At 42.3% G+C, this 19,234-nt stretch overlaps 1 pseudogene; it reads left to right on the top strand.

Moving 5' to 3' along the window:
* Positions 1–16,306, top strand: part of LOC126063616 (E3 ubiquitin-protein ligase SIAH1A-like) — a 41,402-nt pseudogene extending 25,096 nt beyond the window's left edge.
* Positions 16,307–19,234: the final 2,928 nt, after the last annotated feature.

Here is a 19,234-nt window from a genome sequence, read left to right as displayed (position 1 = left end):
TATAAGACAGAGTAGAACTGCCCCATAGAGTTTCCAAGGAGCACCTGGTGGATTCAAACTGCCGACCCTTTGGTTAGCAGCTGTAGCATTTAACCACTACGCCATCAGGGTTTCCGATATAGAGCAGGGCAGGGGCAAAGTGGGGATTGACTTGAGAACAAATGGGCATTGAACAATATAGTATTAATTAATATGCATAGCGTACTGAGAACAAAGAGCTTTAGTGTCTGCAGCTCTTGGCTAAGGACCAAACACCTACTACGGGGTTCCTAAAAAGGGGTTAGTCCAGTAGGCCATGTAGCTAGTGAGAAATCTTCTAAAAGAATAGGATTGGCGAGGCTCCCTAACTTTGGATTTGGGTTCCTCTTCATGATTCGGAATTGACCTGATGGGTTTGGTTCTTGCTTGTGTTTGTTTTTGTCAGTCAGTTCATCTAGGTTACTTCCCGTTCATTGGGAGCCTGGACTAAGACAGGCAGACCTCCAGCTCAGCCTTCTCCTGGGGAACAGTGGGGATGTTCCAAGGGTTTGGCCCCATTAGAGCTTGGCCTTCTGGGCAAACAAGTCCCGTTCTCTCCCAGACAGCATGGCTCTCTAATGATACACCACACTGCAACTCCCAGCCTGGGTCTGAAGCATTGGAAAATACAAATTTTTACTCCTATTGCAGCTGTAGAAATTGTAGGTTTTTCCATAAGTGTTTCTCCACTGCAGCCTTTTGTGGACTTTCCTCCTCTGGCTTTCCCACCTTAGCTCAGGTCCTCACTGCTTCTCCTCTAGGCTGGGATAAGAGCTTCCCAGCTCACCTCCCACCCCTAGCCTTGCTTCCCTCCACACCATCTTCCACAGAGCCAGGAGAATTTGCTCACTTTTAGGAGTTTCTAGAAGGCAGCAAGTTCTTTTGTGCTTCTGGGTCTCTGCATGGGCCATTTCTTTTGGTTGAATGATCCTTCCTGCCTTTCAGACCTTTACCTAGCCCCCACACCAGGGAATGACAATAACCCTTCCAACTCCACCTCCTCTGTGAAGCCTTCCCTGACCCACCCAACAAAGCTGTTCACTTTCTCATCAGGGCAGGTTCTTAAGCATAGCACATTGTCCTCAGATTGTGATGGTTTGGTCCCATCTGTCTCCTTCATGCTGCTGAGCTCCTTGGGGCAGGTTTCATGTCTGGTCCATTTCTGTCTTCCAAGAGCACTCCAGGCCAGGTACTAAGAATCTTGTTTTAGTTTGGGTTCCCCCTGAATCAGACCTCATGACCAGAATTTGACTGCGAGTAGTTTATCTGGGAGTTGAGGCCAGGAAGCGCCACTCCAGGGGTAGGCAAGTGAGGCAGAGAAGGGAGGAAGTCAGTCCAGGATGTGTCATCAAGCCAGTTACCACTGTGGGTACCTAGAGCTTAATCCTGCTGGGGAACTCCGGGAGACAATGCATACTGCACACCTCAGAGTTATCCCAGTCAGTCATTGGTAGAGGGCTGCTCCTGGTGGGCATTAATTTCCCAGCACTTCCAGCCTGCTGCACATAAGGTTAGAGGAGCTCTCAGGCCAAGATTTTCAGGTGCTGGCAGCTAGAAGTCTGGCCTATGTGTTCAGAAAGCTGCCCACAGAGCTGATACAGGCCTGTCCGTTAAGTGGAGAACTGCTCACAAGGCACTCCTTGATTGCCTCACATGCAGCCATAATATCGTTCTGCGGGCTGACTCATGAGTACAACACCCAACCTCTTTACCCCACAGCTTTACCACTTCTAAAATGGGGGTAACAATAACTCACAGGACTGTTGGAACAAGCAATGATATAATGCATGCAAAACTTATCCACAGTATTTAGTATCTACTGCACATCCTATAAACAATGTTGTTGTTAAATTAGGTGCTGTCAAGTCAGTTCTGACTCATAGCTGCGCCATGCACAACAGAACAAGACGTTGCCCAGTCCTGTGCCATCCTTACAATTGTTGCTATGTTTGAGCCCATTATTGCAGCCACTGTGTCAGTCCATCTCATTGAGAGCCTTCCTCTTTTTTGCCAACCCTCTACTTTACCAGGCATGATTGATGTCCTTCTCTAGGCATTGGTCCCTCCTGATAACATGCCTGAAGTAAGTGAGAGGAAGTGTTGGCATCCTTGCTTCTGAGGAGCATTCTGGCTGTCCTTCTCCCAAGGCAGGAACCCTGGTGGTGCAGTGGTTAAGCACCCGGCTGCTAACAGCTCTGTGGGACGCTTCATGTTTTGAGACAAGGCTGACCCAAGGAGAATCTGCATGTGGCTTTCTCTAATTGAGAATAAAAAAGCACGTTGGCTGGTAGAGAGATCCCATAGCTACAGCAGTTGCTGTTGGCTGCCCTGCCTGACATTCACCCCTCCCATCCCCCATACTCTTCCTGTGTCCTCAATAATCTCCTGATGTTCACACATCTTGGGTTTCAGGAGACCCTGACCCACTCTGCCCCAGGGGTGAGTTTGATCGGTGTAACCAGGGAACCCATGTTTCCCTACTTGTGAATGGATTAGTCAAGGGCACAAGATACAATGAATGTGAGAAAGTGGCTGCTGGGCTCCTTGAAAGGTGTCCTCATGCTTCAGTCACAAGAAAGAGGCAGAATCCCTTCTGCCTCTGGCCATTGGCCTACATATAATGCCTGAAATGGCCATAGCATCTGCAGCAAGAGATTTAGAGTGTTGGATTGAACAAGTTAGAGCTGATTGAAAAGGTGGACAGACCGTGGTCCCATCATCTGTGAGCCTACTGGAAGCTGCCCAGCTCTTGTTGGACTTCTTTTATGTGAGATAATTTCTATGTAATTGAAGCCTGTTAAGTTGGTTTTTAGTTACCTACAGCTTTAGGTGTTCTACCTGGGTGGGACGGTGAGGGCAAATCTCTGGTGTTTTGGAAGGGCCTTGGGGCAATCTCAAAGCTTTAAAATGCGGAGGGAGTAATCCAGGTGAGAAATGCTCCCAGACAAAACTAGTGGATTTCCGTGGTGGTTGGTTCCTCCCTCATTCCATGGCCTTGGGCCTTCTTGGAGTCCCTGGGTGGGACAAACGGTTAATGCACTTGGTTGCTAACTGAAAGGGTGGAGGTTCGAGTTCACCCAGAAACGTCTTGGAAGGAAGTCCTGGCAAAAAATCAGCCATTAAAAACCTACAGAGCACAGTTCTACTCTGACACATATGGTTGTCATGAGTTAGAATCAACTTACTGGCAACTGGTACTGGTTGGGCCCTCTCAGGTTGAGTTCAGCAGCCGCTTCCTCCGATGGTCCTAAAAGTGCCTTTGGCTCTCAGAGGAAATTGTCTTCCAAGCACTCTCCGTTGGTGTTTTGTCTTTTCTGATTGTGCAAGTTTCCCATGTTAATAGTAGAGAACAACAAAGAGAATGCAAAAAAAAAAAAATTTAATCCTAGCATTCAGGTAACTATTTTGGTATGTATGCTGTTTGTGTGTGTGTTTCTGATTTATTTTTCCCCTTTCAAAAGTGCAATCATTATACTGTACATGTAGTTTTATGTACCTTTATTTGACCTTAAAACTGTAACCTAACCATTTCCATGCATAATTATATTTTTAAAATTTTCTTTTAATGATTGTACATTAGTTTATTGCATGAATATGTAATAAATTATAAGCTGATTATATTGTACATGAGAGATACATTCCTGACAATCTTGCATAATTCAAGTTTTGCATAATTCAGGGCTATTTTTTCATAAACAGAAATATTCCTTGTATCAATAGCAAACACCACTGAAACTCAACCCACCAGCTTTGGACCGCAGTCCTCAAAACCCTTAAAATTTTGAGGTGATTTGCATTATTTCAAAATGTGCCAATAAATTTATTCATTAAAATATTGGAGTACCTACTATGTGCTAGCTACTCATCTAGGTTTTTGGGACTCTCTGAGGAAGAGTTGACATTCTAATTGGACACAAACAGTAAACATTATCAGATTTACCTATTTCTTACATTAAAAGATGGTAAGTGCTATGGGGAAAAAAAAAAAAAAATTAGAGCAGGGCAGGGAGATGGAAGTGACAGAGAGGTGGGGGGTTTCTAATTTAAAATAGGGTGAAAAGGAGAGGGATTGTTTGCTCTGTGAAAGACATTGTTAAGAGGATGAAAAGACAAGTTACGAACTGGAAGAAAATTTTTTCAAGTCGCATATCCAATAGAAGACTACTATCTGGACTATAGAAAACACCCTCAAAACTCAGCAGTAAGAAAACAAACAATTCAATTAGATAATGGGCAAAAGACAGGAACAGATATTTCACCAAAAAGGATCTGCAAATGGCAAATAAGCACATGAAAATATATTCAATATCATCAGCGGCATGGGAAATGCAAGTTAAATCCACAATGAGATATCAGTATACAACTATCAGAATAGTTAAAATAAAAAATAGTGATAACACCAAATGCTGGAGAAGATGTAGTGAAACTGAATCACTCATACATTTCTGGTGGGAATGTAAGATGGTACCACTCCTCTGGAAAACGTTTGGCAGCTTCTTAAAAAACTAAACATACAGCTACCATAGGATCCAGGAATCGTACTCCTGGGCATTTAACCCAGAGCAATGAAAACTTTTGTTCACATAAAAGCTTATACGTGAGGGTTCACAGCAGCTTTATTAATAATAACCCAAAACTCGAAACAACCAAATGTCTTTCAAAGGTGAATAGTTAAATACACCGTGTGCATCCATATCATGCAATTCTACACCCAGTCCTCACTTACCAACATGTTAGGCTTCAAAGACCAGGTCATTATGTGAAAATTGGCATTATGCAAAAATGGAGGATGATCACATCAGATCACAAAATGGGGAATGACTACATCATTACATAGCTGCCAAATTACATCATTACATAACTGCCAAACCACTGAGAATCATAGCCCAGCTAAGTTGACACATAACATCCTTAACCATCACAGCCAGCGTTACTTTCACCTTGCACCTCAGCATTCATTACTGCTAGACATATGTTGTTAATGTGCAAAATAGTCGAACAGTAAATTTTTTCCTATTGGTCATACATGCAAAATGTCAGATGATGAGATAGTTGATAAGTGACGAGTAAGTGTATTTAGAAATAAAAAGGAGCAAACTATTGAAACATGCAAAAACTTGGATGGCTCTCAAGGGGATTATGCTGAGTGAAAAGAGTCAATATAAAAGAATTGGATTCTTTAGCCAGCATTTTTGTAATAATATTATAGGAATGGAAATAGATTATTGGTTGCCAAAGGTTAGGTGGGAAATGGGAGTGCATAAGGCCATAAAAGGCAGCACAAGGGGGCTATGTGGTGGTGGCACAGGTCTGTATCTTGATTGTGGTGGTGGTTACATGAATCTACATGTGTGATAAAATTGCATAGAATTCTGCACACACAGTGCATACACACACACACACACACACACCCTTAAACCAAAACCAAACCCAGTGCTGTCGAGTGGATTCCAACTCATAGCGACCCTATAGGACAGAGTAGAACTGCCCCATAGAGTTTCCAAGGAGCGCCTGGCAGATTCGAACTGCCCACCCTTTGGTTAGCAGCTGTAGCACTTAACCACTACGCCACAGGGTTTCCCATAAGTATATGTAAAACTGATGGAATCTAAATAAGCTCTGTGCATTGTGCCAATGTCAATTTCCTGGTTTTGACAGGTTATTATAGTTACATTATAGTTATGTAAGATGTTTTCATTGGGAAAACTGGGTGAAGACTACATAGGACTTCCCTGTACATAATCTTGCAACTTCCTGCAAATCTGTAATTATTTCTAAACAAAAAGTTAAAAACAACAATGAGAAATACAAAATAACTGGTTGGTGTGGAGTCAACTCTGACTCATGGCGACCCCATGGGTGTCAGAGTAGAACTGTGCTCCACAGGGTTTTCAATGGCTATTTTTTTCAAAAGTAGGTCATCAGGCCTTTCTTCTGAGGCATCTCAAAGTGGTCTCCAACCTTCAACCTTTTGGTTAGCAGCCAAGCACACTAATCATTTGCACCAAGAGACTCCATAAAAAATACAGACAGGATCATATCACTCTTCTGTTTATAACACTTTGGTGTTTTTCCATTGCTCTCAAGATCAATTTCTCACCAGAAATTACAAGGCCTGTAAGATCTGGTCCCAGCCTAGTTCTCTGCCTTGTGGACTGTTCTCCTGTCACAAGGAAAAAAAAAAAAAAGAAGGAGTCATCAAATCCTAGACCTGCCAAGAAGTTCTTTCCAGCAATAGGACCTTGCATTTCCTGACCCCTATGCATGCATTTTTCACATGGTTGTCTTCTTTTTTCAGATTTCAACTCAAATATTACCTGCTCAGAGAGGCCTTCCCTGGCTATTCTCTCTCATGGCACCATGTTAGTGTCATTCATTGTGCTTTTTACTATTTGGGTTATTTATGTTTTTTACTTACTGATTTTCTATCTGTTCTTCAACTAGACTGTAAGCTCCACCAGAGCAGGAACCTTCTGTGTCTTGTTCTCTGTTGTACTCCAATGTCAATGTCCAATGTTGTACTCTGCCTGGCACATGAATGAATAAATTAGCATCCTGGTCTCCTATCTCTTACTGCAACACACCTTCCATAGCCCCTTCTACCTTTTTCCTCATCAGGTTAAAACATTGACAGCTGCCTTCAGTTCCCATGAAAACCATCCATTCCAGAACCTGGTCTGTAACCCATCTGGCCATCTGTCTTTTTGCTGACAGTAAAAGCAATCCTTGTTAGTCTTGATTCCATGATGGTGGCTCTGCTTATGATCTGCCATTTACTTTGTGATTTCTGCAATGTTTTGGGGCATCTGTCACTCTCCTTTACCTGCCTTGCTTGGTGTGTGGAGTGGCTGTCCCTTGTCTGTCTCGAAGGTCATGTCTGAAAGCCCACACCTTGGCTGAATACCTGTCCTTTCCAGAAAGTGCAGAAGGTGACTTCTATGCAGTTAAAAAAAAGTGGGTGTGCTTTTATTTTTCTTTTTTCTTCAAAGACACTTTAAACTCTTTGGTCAACATTTTTCATCATTTTCCTTTTGGATATCCAAGGTCAGGTACTATTTTTAGCCATTGTTCTCCCCAATGGGGTTCTCCTCAAAGCACTTGGCTACTGGGGCTGCACTTTTATAAGATTCTTCAAGGGCTAATACACCGGTAGGCACATCTCATTTTTTTCCCCTTTTAAGTAAGCTAAAACTTCCACAGATCATTTGCTTGTTGCTTGTCCAGTTATTCTTGAAAAACTGGAGGCACAAGAAGAAAACCAAGTAACTGTGGTCACTTTAAGAGAGTGTGTTATTTATAAAATACTCTCTTGGGGCGAACACTGGATGTGTTTGAAAGAAATCCTTTGTTAAGCCATTAGGTAGCAAATAAGATCCTGGGTGAAAATGGAATGTTTTGTGAAAGACAGGAGAAGAGGTTTGTGGGTTGATTTAGGATTGAGGAAATGAGGAGGTGGAGATGAAAGGAAGAGGAAGAGAGAGGGAGGCGAATAGCCAGCAAGATGGCTGAAGGTCATGTCACCCAAGATACAGCCCTTTCGCATAATCTCTTAAGTCATAGGTGAATTGTAGCCAAGTCACAAAATACTTGATGTGAGTAGTTTTTTGTGGAAACTGGTGAAGCCAGGTTGATACAGGTATCTTAGTTTTCTTGTGCTACTGGGTTGTTTTTTTTACTGTAACAGAAATACTACAAGTGGGTGGTTTTAAAGAACAGAAATTTATTTTCTCATAGTTTAGGAGGCTAGAAGTCCAAATTCAGGGCACCAGCTCTAGGAGAAGGCTCTGTATGTCTACTTTGGGGAAAAATTCTTGTCTCAGGTTCTAGAATCCTGGCATTCCTTGGTTCCTTGGCGATTTCCAACTGGCACCTATCTTTCTCCCATTCATGCTTCCTACTCTTTGTCTATAAAAAAAAAAAAAAAAAATTTTTTTTTTTTTTTACTCTTTATTTCACTCAGAAGAGATTCGATTGAGAACACACCCTACCTACACTGATATGGTATCATTAACATAACAAAGAAAATCCTATTTCCAAATACATCCACAGGTATAGGGATCAGCAACCTGACACATATTTTAGGGGTACAAAATCAATCCATAATACAGGACGAACCTGAGAAAATTTGTGTTGTCAGGCTGAAATCTATGAGAAATAAGAAGATGTGAACTACAGGAACTCACAGAGACTATGTTGTTGTTGTTGTGTTAGGTGCCATGGAGCCTGTTCCGACTCATAGCGGCCCTGTGTACCACAGAACGAAATAGTGCTTGGTCCTGTGCTATGCTCACAATTGTTGTTATGCTTGAGCCCCTTGTTGCAGCCACCATGTCAGTCCACCTCGTTGAGGGTCTTCCTCTTTTCCACTGACCCTGTACTTTATCAAGCATGATGCCCTTCTCCAGTGACTGATCCCTCCTGACAACACGTCCCAAGTATTTAAGATGCAGTCTAGCCATCCTTGCTTCCAAGGAGGATTCTGGTTGTACTTCTTCCAAGACAGATTTGTTCATTCTTTTGGTAGTCCATAGTATATTCAATGTTCGTCGCCCGCATCACAATTCAAAGGCGTCAGTTCTTCTTTGGTCTTCCTTATTCATTGTCCAGCTTTCACATGCATATGATGCAATTGAAAATATCATGGGTTGGGTCAGGCGCATCTTTGTTTTTCAACACTTTAACGAGGTCCTTTACAGCAGATTTGCCCAATGCATTATGTCTTTTGATTTCTTGATTGCTGCTTCCATGAGTGTTGATTGTGGATCCAAGTAAAATGAAATCCTTGACAACTTCAGTCTTTTCTCTGTTTATCATGATGTTGCTTATTGGTCCAGTTGTGAGGATTTTTGTTTTCTTTATGTTGAGGTGTAATCCACACTGAAGGCTGTGGTCTTTGATCTTCATCAGTAAGAACTTCAAGTCCTCTTCACTTTCAGCAAGCAAGGTTGTGTCATCTGCATAACACAGGTTGTTAACGAGTCTTCCTCCAATTCTGATGCCCTGTTCTTCTTCATATAGTCCAGCTTCTCGTATTATTTGCTTAGCATACAGATTGAATAGGTATGGTGAAAGGATACATCCCTGACGCACACCTTTCCTGACTTTAAACCACGCAGTATCCCATTGTTCTGTCTGAGCAACTGCCTCTTGATCTATGTTGCAGGCTCCTCATGAGTGCAACTAAGTGTTCTGGAATTCCCATTCTTGTCAATGTTACCCATAATTTGTTATGAAGCACATAGTCAAATGCCTTTGCATAGTCAACAAAACACTGGTAAGCATCTTTCTGGTATTTTCTGCTTTCAGCCAGGATCCATCTGACATCAGCAATGATACCCCTGGTTCCATGTCCTCTTCTGAATCTGGCCTGAATTTCTGGCAGTCCCCTGTTGGTATACTGCTGCAGCTGCTTTTGAATGATCTTCACAAAATTTTGCTTCTGTGTGATATTAGTGATGTTTTTTGATAATTGCTGCATTTGATTGGATCACCTTTCTCGGGAATAGGCATAAATATGGATCTCTTCCAGTCGGTTGGCCTGGAAGCTGTCTTCCATATTTCTTGGCATAGATGAGGGAGCACTTCCAGAGCTGCATCTATTTGTTGAAACATCTCAGTTAATATCCCATCAATTCCCAGAACCTTGTTTTTCGCCAATGCCTTCAGAGCAGCTTGGACTTCTTCCTTCAGTACCATCAGTTCCTGACCATATATTACCTCTTGAAATGATTGAACATCAATCAATTCTTTTTGGTATAATGACTCTGTGTGTTCCTTCCAACTTCTTTTGATACTTCTGTGTCATTTAATATTTTCACAGTAGAATCTTTCACTATTGCAACTCGAGGCTTGATTTTTTTCTTCAGTTCTTTCAGCTTGAGAAATGTCAAGCATGTTCTTCCGTTTTGGTTTTCTAGCTCCAGCTCTTTGCACATGTCATTATAATACTTTACTTTGTCTTCTCGAGCCGCCCTTTGATATCTTCGGTTCAGTTCCTTTACTTCATCATTTTTTCCTTTTGCTTTAGCTGATTGACATTCAAGAGCAGTCTCTTCTGACATCCATTTTGGTCTTTTCTTTTCTGTCCTTTTAATAACCTCTTGCTTTCTTCATGTAGGATGTCCTTGATGTCTTCAGTCATTGTTGTTCAATGCATCAAGTCTATTCTTGAGGTGGTCTCTAAATTCAGGTGGGGTATACTCAAGGTTGTACTTTGGCTGTCATTGACTTGTTCTAATTTTCCTCGGTTTCAACTTGAACTTGCATATGAGCAATTGATGGTCTGTTCCACAGTTGGCCCCTGGTGTTTTTCTGACTGCTAACATTTTTTTTTTTTTTAATATTGAGCTTTTCTGTCATCTCCTCCCACAAATGTAGTTGATTTGATCCCTGTGTATTCCATCTGGTGAGGCCCATGTGTATAGTCGCCATTTATGTTGGTGAAAAATGCATTTGCAATGAAGAATTTGTCGGTCTTGCAAAATTCTATCATGCGATCTCCGGCATCATTTCTGTCACTAAGGCCATATTTTCTAACTACGGATCCTTCTTCTTTGTTTCCAACTTTCACATTCCAATCACCAGTAATTATCAATGCATCTTGATTGCATGTTCAATCAATTTCAAATCGAAGAAGCTGGTAAAAATCTTCAGTTTCTTCATCTTTCGCCTTAGTGATTGGTGTGTAAATTTGAATAATAGTCATAGTAACTGGTCTTACTTGTAGGTGTATGGATATTATCCTATTACTGACAGTATTATACTTCAAGGTAGATCTCAAAATGTTCTTTTTGACAATGAATGCATTGCCATTCCTCTTCAAGTTGTCATTTCTGGCATAGTAGACCACATGACTGTCTGATTCAAAATGGCCAATACCAGTCCATTTCAGCTCACTACTGCCTAGGATATCGACGTTTATGCATTCCATTTCATTTCTGACAATTTCCAATTTTCCAGGTTCCGATTATTAATGGATGTTTGCAGCTGTTTTTTTCTCATTTTGAGTCATGCCACATCAGCAAATGAAGGTCCTGAAAGCTTGACTCCATCCATGTCATTAAGGTCAACTCTACTTTGAGGAGGCAGCTCTTCCCCAGTCATCTTTTGAGTGCCTTCCAAGCTGGGGGGACTCGTCTTCTGGTACTAAATCAGACAGTGTTCTGCTGTGATTCATAAGGCTTTCACTGGCTAATTCTTTTCAGAAGTTTATTGCTGGGTCCTTCTTCCTAGTCTGTCTTAGTCTGGAAGCTCAGCTGAAACATGTCCACCACGGGTGACCCTTCTGGTATCTGAATACCAGTAGCATAGCTTCCACCATCATAGCAGCACGAAAGCCCTCACAGTATGACAAACTGACAGACTTGTGGGGGACAGAGACTATGAGAAGGGCAAAAATTAAAATCAGAAGCAGAGCTGCCCCAGTTAGCCCCAAATCCATGAGTGAAAAATATTGTTTTAGGATGGCTTGTTACAGCTATTGGTTATACAGCAATGGCTGGCTGAGGCAGCCTCCTCCTGAGATCATACTTCAAGACTCAGCTCTGCTCTCACTCTGCAAACACCCTCCTCTTACGACTAATATTCTCAGTGGCATTTCTCTCCTCTAAAATTCTACTGACTTTTCCACCTTTGGTGCATAATTTAGTGCTTAAAGTTGATCTCTCGTGTTAGTAAAAAGAAATTCAAAACAAAAAAAAATTCAATTGCCTAGTAGGAGTGTTATAGAGAAGAGATACTGTGAATGGATCAGAGGGCTATGTGGGAAGAACAGAGAATTTTTCTTGATCATGGTGGCAAAGGCAGAAGGAATCATTTTCTGAGGTCAGCAATGGCAACAGTCTTATTAATGGTGACCATCTTTTTTTTTTTTCCGGTTACCGTTGAGTCTGACTCATGGCAACTCTATGTGTGTCAGAGTAGAACTGTGCTCCACAGGGTTTTCAATAGCTAATTTTTCGGAAGTAGATGGTTAGGCTTTTCTTCTTCTTTTTTTTAAATTGTATTTTAGATGCAGGTTTACAGAATTAGCTTCTCATTAAACAATTAGTACACATATTCTTTTATGACACTGGTTAACAAACCTACGACATGTCAACACTTCCCCTTCTCAACCTTGGGTTCCCTGTTACCAGCTTTCCTGTCCCCTCCTGCCTTCTAGACCTTGCCACAGGGCTAGTGTGCCCCTTTAGTCTCATTTAAGCTTTTCTTCTGACGAGCCTCTGGGTGGACTCCAACTTCCAACCTTTTGTTTAACAGTGAATGTGTTAACTGTTTGTACCACCTATCAACCTGTTGCCACTGAGTCAATTCTGAATCATAGAGACCCAATAGGACAGAGTAGAACTGCCCCATAGAGTTTCCAAGAAGCACCTGGTGGATTCAAACTGCTGACCTTTTGGTTAGCAGCCATAGCACTTAACCACTACACCAGCAGGGTTTCCATTTTTTTTTTTTTACTCCAGTGCAATTCATAGTGTCCAAAGCTGAACAGTAGTGCTACAAGGTAGGCAGGAAATCACACCTGTGACATGAATTTGGACGTTGTTTTGGGCTACATAATCTCCCAGGCTAGTTTCCCACCCTTCTGAGCATCCTGTAAGCTGCTAAATTCCCTTAAAAAATGTATTTTCTGCTTAAATCAGCCAGGTTGAATTTAAAACTACCAGATTTTGTTGCTTGTAAGGAATAGCACAGGCTATAGGGTTGCTATGAGTCGGAATCAAGTCGATGGCACCGGGTTTTTTTTTTTTTTTAATATAGCTATTATAAGCAATATTGTGATGACAATCTTGAATACACATTTTCTGCACACATTTTTTATTATTTCGCTAGGATAAATTCCTAAACCTGGCTTTCAGGTCCTGAGTAAAATGGAATAAGCACACTTCACCCATCACTCCTACTGAACATGATTATAAAGTCTGGACAGAATGCATAGGGTAGCTTATTTGAGGACTTTGAAAAGTAAAGAGCAGCAGGCAGATTGTAGAACACCAGAAATCGAAGTACCACCAACCTGACGGAGAGTTTACCATTTTTCCTCCAGTATCTCCCAACCTGAACTTGCTGCAGCCAGAAACTTGGAAGTGAGCACAGAGGCACAGAGGAGCACTGGGAGAATCCCCCTAGTTCTGGCTTAAGGACTTGGACAGGGAATCCTAACACACAGCGCCAGTGTGGAAATTCTCTCAAATTTATTCTTCACTTTTCTTTGTTCTCTTATACCCCAGTTAATCCTGTGGCATGGGGCAGTGGTGGATCTGTGATCCCAAGAGGTTGGGATCAACCGCTGTTGTCTTTGCATCACTGGGCCCAAATCAGGCTCAATCATGGAAGTATGTGGTAGAGTAGAATAACTATAGCTCCTGGTTTCTGTCCAGAAGACCAAAAAAGAGCCTCAATAACCCAGGAAGTACTACAGAGATTGTGGAGAGGGAAGGTCTCGGGGAAGTGACCCTCTTTATGAACAAGTCTGTTATGAACAGTTGTTTGTGAACTCCAGAGCTTACCCCTAAACCATGCATGTTTTGGATTTGACTGCAATTGGCATACTAGAGATTTTGAGAACTGAAGTAATGGGTAGAGTATCTCTGTGATTCCAGGCTGGGTGGTACACATCCAGGACACACCTGAAGAGAATTGGAAAGATTTTGAAAACTAAACTTCATTGGAAACATAGCCCCCAGGTTGAAACTTGCAGCCTGAACCTAATCAGGCCCATTGCCTACTAAAACAAAAATATCAACATTCTCCCTAGGACCGAATCAAGGACCCTGATTCTTATAATGTAAAATTAAAAATGTTCAGAGTACAATCCAAAATTATCTAATGTATAAAGAGGCATGAAAATTTCAACTTGCATGGAAAAAGACAATCAACAGATGCCAACATAGAGATAATGCAGATGATGGAATTATTTGACAAAGACTTTTAAGGAGCCATTATAAAAATGCCCAAATAAGTAATTATGAACTCTTGAAACAAACGCTAAAGCTAGAAATCTCATAAAAAAAAAAGAAAATGTAATAATTCAAGTGGATGTATTAGAATTGAAAAATACAACAGCCAAAATTAAAAAAACAAAAACAAACTCACTAAATGGGTTTAATAGCAGAATACAGATATCAGAGGAAAACATCAGTGAACTTTAAGGTAGAGCAATAGAAGTCATTCAGTCTGAAAAACAGAGGGGCAGACTGTGGAACAGACCATCAATTGCTCATATGCAAGTTCGAGTTGAAGCTGAAGAAAATTAGAACAAGCCCACAAGAACCAAAGTACGACCATGAATATATCCCACCTGAATTTAGAGACCATCTCAAGAATAGATTTGACATGTCGAACACTAATGACTGAAGAAGATCAGACGAGTTATAGAATGACATCAAGGACATCATACATGAATGGATGTCAGAAGAGACTCTGAAAGTTGCCCTTGACCATAGAGTAGCTAAAGTGAATGGAAGAAAAATGATGAAGTAAAAGAGCTGAACAGAAGATTTCAAAGGGTGGCTCGAGAAGACAAAGTGGGCCATTATAGAGACATGTGCAACAACCTGGAGTTAGAAACCAAAATGGAAGAACACACTCGGCACTTCTCAAGCCGAAAGAACTGAAGAAAATATTTAATCCTTGAGTTACAATATTAAAGGATTCTTTGGGCAAAATACTGAATGATGTGGGAAGCATCAAAAGAAAATGGAAAGAATACACAGAGTCACAGTACCAAAAATAGTTGGTTCACATTCAGTCATTTCAAGAGGCAGCATACCATCAAGAACCGATGATTCTGAGGGAAGAAGTCCAAGCTGTACTGAAGGCATCGGTGAAAAACAAGGCTCCAGGAATTGATGGAATACCAACTGAGATGTTTCAACTAAAGGATGCAGTACTGTAGGTGCTCACTTTTCTATGCCAAGAAACTTGGAAGACAGCTACCTGGCCAAGTGACTGGAAGAGATCCATTTTTATGCCTATTCCCAAGAAAGGTGATCCAACCAAATGTGGAAATTATCTAACAATATCATTAATATCACATGCAAGTAAAATTCTGCTGAAGAGCATTCAAAAACAGTTGCAGCAGTACATCAACAGGGAACTGTCAGGAATTCAATTTGGATTCAGAAGAGGACGTGGAATGACTGTGGCATTCGACTGTGTGGATTGTAACAAATTATGGATAACATTGAGAAGAATGGGAATTCCAGAACACTTAACTGTGCTCATGAGGAACTGGTACATAGATCAAGAGGCAGTCACTCAAACAGAACAAGGGGACACTGAGTGGTTTAAAGTCAGGAAAGTTGTGTGTCAGGGTTGCATTCTTTCACCTATTCAATCTGTATGCTAAGCAAATAATCCCAGAAGCTGGACTGTGTGAAGAAGAACAGGGCATCAGGATTGGAGGAAGACTCATTAACAACCTGCATTATGCAGATGACACAACCTTGCTTGCTGAAAGTGAAGAGGACTCGAAGCACTTCCTGATAAAGATCAAGGATTACAGCCTTCCATATGGATCACTCCCCAAATTTTCTAAACATGGATTTTTTTGGCTAAAGTATGTGGATATATTTAAGCCTTTTGAAACATATTTCCATATGCCTTGGCCTGGTCTCTGCCCTACTTGAACAAGTGTTACAATGCTCTTTAGCTCACACATTGTCCAAGTTGCTGGGGCCTGTTGGGATCCATTCGCAACTTGGCTTTGGAGAAAGTGGCCAGTTCATCAGTACTTTTCCCTTGTAAATATGCCTCTTCAGAATGTGAAATAACTCTGCCACACACAGAAAAAGCTCTGTGAGTTTAGGCCTTATTCCTGTCCATGCCCTGCTGCTTCCTGTAAATGGCAAGGTGCCTTGGGTGCTGTAATGCCCCATCTGATGCATCAGCGTAAGTCCATTGCAACCCTACAGGGAGAGGATATAGTTTTCCTTGCTACAGACGTTAATCTTCCTGGTGCTGTTGACTGGGTGATGATGCAGTCCTGTTTTGGTCTTCACTTCATGTTAGTCTTAGAGAAGCAGGAAAAATATGATGGCCACCAGCAGTTCTTCGCAATGTACAGCTGTTAGGAACACACAAGGAAACTGAAAATTTTGCTCATCGACTTGAGCTAAATGGTCATAGGCAGCCACTGACTTGGGAAAGGACTCCTCGATCTATTTATGAGGGAATTGCAACAGCTATTATGAATAGTGGCTGCCTAGTCTTTGACACCAGAATTGCACAGCTTTTTGCAGAAAATGGCAGTTCAGGCATCAGTGTAACTATTTCCATGTTTTGAAATGGCAATCAAACATTTTCTGGCCAGTGTTTAAAACCACTGCATTCAATTTCACAGCGAATAAGGCACCCATCAGCCCGCAACCTGAAACTGTTCTGGTAGGTGGAAGCTAGATTCATGAAGGTAAATAAAAGAAAAGCTGTTAATACAGGAAACAGTTGCATGTAGTCACATTAATATATTCAAAAATAAGTCAACAGTAAACCACTGGGAGGGGAAATATACTCACAAGATGGGCATCTTTGTATTAAGAAAATTGAGGGGCGGGGCTAAGATGGCGGACTAGGTAGACACTACCTCGGATCCCTCTTGCAACAAAGACTCAGAAAAACAAGTGAATCGATCACATACATAACAATCTACGAACCCTGAACAACAAACACAGATTTAGAGACGGAGAACGAACAAATACGGGGAAGCAGCGATTGTTTTCAGAGCCTGGAGCCAGTGTACCAGTCAGGTAACCTTTGGCGCCCGACTTAGGACAGAGCCCAGGAGAGCAGACAGCACAAACAAGGGGCCCAGCCCTAGCCCCTGAACTCACCCCGGGAGGGGGCCCAGGTGGTTCGCGCAGGTGGCGTGGCGACGCAGCCAGTGGGAGAAGTCCCCGGGAGGCAGTGACTGATCTTGGAGCGGGGAGAGCAGCGTCCCAGCCGGGGAACCGTCCCGCGGGGATTTTGGCTGAGCGCAGGCACAGCATAAGCACGGAGAGCTGCTCCACTCCCCTGAAATAACCCTGGGAGGGGGCCCAGCCCATTCATGCGGGTGGCATGGCGATGCAGCCGGTGGGAGAAGTCCCTGGGAGGCAGCGACGGGTCTTGGAGCGGGGAGAGCAGCATCCCAGCTGGGGAACCGTCCCGCCGGAATTTTGACTGGGCGCAGGCACAGCATAAGCACGGAGAGCTGCTCCATCCCCCTGAACTAACCCCGGGAGGGGGCCCAGCCAGTTCGCGCGGGCGGCATGGCGACGCAGCCGGTAGGAGAAGTCCCCGGGAGGCAGCGACTGGTCTTGGAGCAGGGAGAGCAGCGTCCCAGCTGGGACACGCTGTCACGGCACAAGCACGGGGAGCTGCTCCACTCACCTGAACTAACCCCAGGAGGGGGCCCAGCCGGTTCGCGGAGGAGGCACGGCGACGCCGCTGGCGGGACGAGAAGTCCCCGGGAGGCAGCGACTGATTTTGGAGTCGAGAGTGCACCGTCCCAGCAGGGGAACTTTGACGTTGGGCGTGGGGCTGGCAGCGGAGGATCTGACCGTGACTTCATTGGGCCAGACCCCCCAGGGGCAATCTCCACACAGCCAGCACACACAGGCGACGCACCCCGCGGGAATCTCAGATATAATAGTCATTCCAAGCAAGACAAGCAACTCTGGCTATATTCTGAGGTGCTACTCTCCTATTTCTCTGATTCCTCCCCAACCCTCCCCAGGCGGCTTCATTGACATCTGAATAGCCTGAGCCAGAGGGAGAACTCTGATAGGGATCTGACTGCATTTTTTTTTTAGCGGATTTTCTGGAAAAACTTGTTTCCCAGTGATGGCTCGGAGACAGCAGTCCATATCAAACCACTTAAAGAAGCAGACCATGACAGCTTCTCCAACCCCCCAAACAAAAGAATCAAAATCTTTCCCAAATGAAGATACGATCCTGGAATTATCAGATACAGAATATAAAAAACTAATTTACAGAATGCTTCAAGACATCACAAACGAAATAAGGCAAACTGCAGAAAAAGCCAAGGAACACACCGATAAAACTGTTGAAGAACTCAAAAAGATTATTCAAGAACATAGTGGAAAAATTAATAAGTTGCAAGAATCCATAGAGAGACAGCATGTAGAAATCCAAAAGATTAACAATAAAATTACAGAATTAGACAACACAATAGGAAGTCAGAGGAGCAGACTCGAGCAATTAGAATGCAGACTGGGACATCTGGAGGACCAGGGAATCAACACCAACATAGCTGAAAAAAAATCAGATAAAAGAATTTAAAAAAATGAAGAAACCCTGAGAATCATGTGGGACTCTATCAAGAAGGATAGCTTGCGGGTGATTGGAGTCCCAGAACAGGGAGGGGGGACAGAAAACACAGAGAAAATAGTTGAAGAACTCCTGACACAAAACTTCCCTGACATCATGAAAGACGAAAGGATATCTATCCAAGATGCTCATCGAACCCCATTTAAGATTGATCCAAAAAGAAAAACACCAAGACATATTATCATCAAACTTGCCAAAACCAAAGATAAAGAGAAAATTTTAAAAGCAGCCAGGGAGAAAAGAAAGGTTTCCTTCAAGGGAGAATCAATAAGAATAAGTTCAGACTACTCAGCAGAAACCATGCAGGCAAGAAGGGAATGGGACGACATATACAGAACACTGAAGGAGAAAAACTGCCAGCCAAGGATCATATATCCAGCAAAACTCTCTCTGAAATATGAAGGCGAAATTAAGATATTTACAGATAAACACAAGTTTAGAGAATTTGCAAAAACCAAACCAAAGCTACAAGAAATACTAAAGGATATTGTTTGGTCAGAAAACCAATAATATCAGATACCAGCACAACACAAGGTCACAAAACAGAACGTCCTGATATCAACTCAAATAGGGAAATCACAAAAACAAACAAATTAAGATTAATTAAAAAAAAAATACACATAACAGGGAATCATGGAAGTCAATAGGTAAAAGATCACAATAATCAAAAAGAAGGACTAAATACAGGAGGCATTGAACTGTCAGATGGAGAGTGATACAAGGCGATATAGAACGATACAAGTTAGGTTTTTACTTAGAAAAATAGGGGTAAATAATAAGGTCACCACAAAAAGGTATAACAACTCCATAACTCAAGATAAAAGCCAAGAAAAACGTAACGACTCAACTAACATAAAGTCAACCACTATGAAAATGAGGATCTCAC

This window comes from Elephas maximus, chromosome 20 (genome assembly GCF_024166365.1).
Source record: "Elephas maximus indicus isolate mEleMax1 chromosome 20, mEleMax1 primary haplotype, whole genome shotgun sequence".
NCBI classification, from domain to species: Eukaryota; Metazoa; Chordata; class Mammalia; order Proboscidea; family Elephantidae; genus Elephas; species Elephas maximus.
The sequence above is the reverse complement of the archived record's forward strand: the minus strand, read 5'-3'. Positions and strand labels throughout refer to the sequence as shown.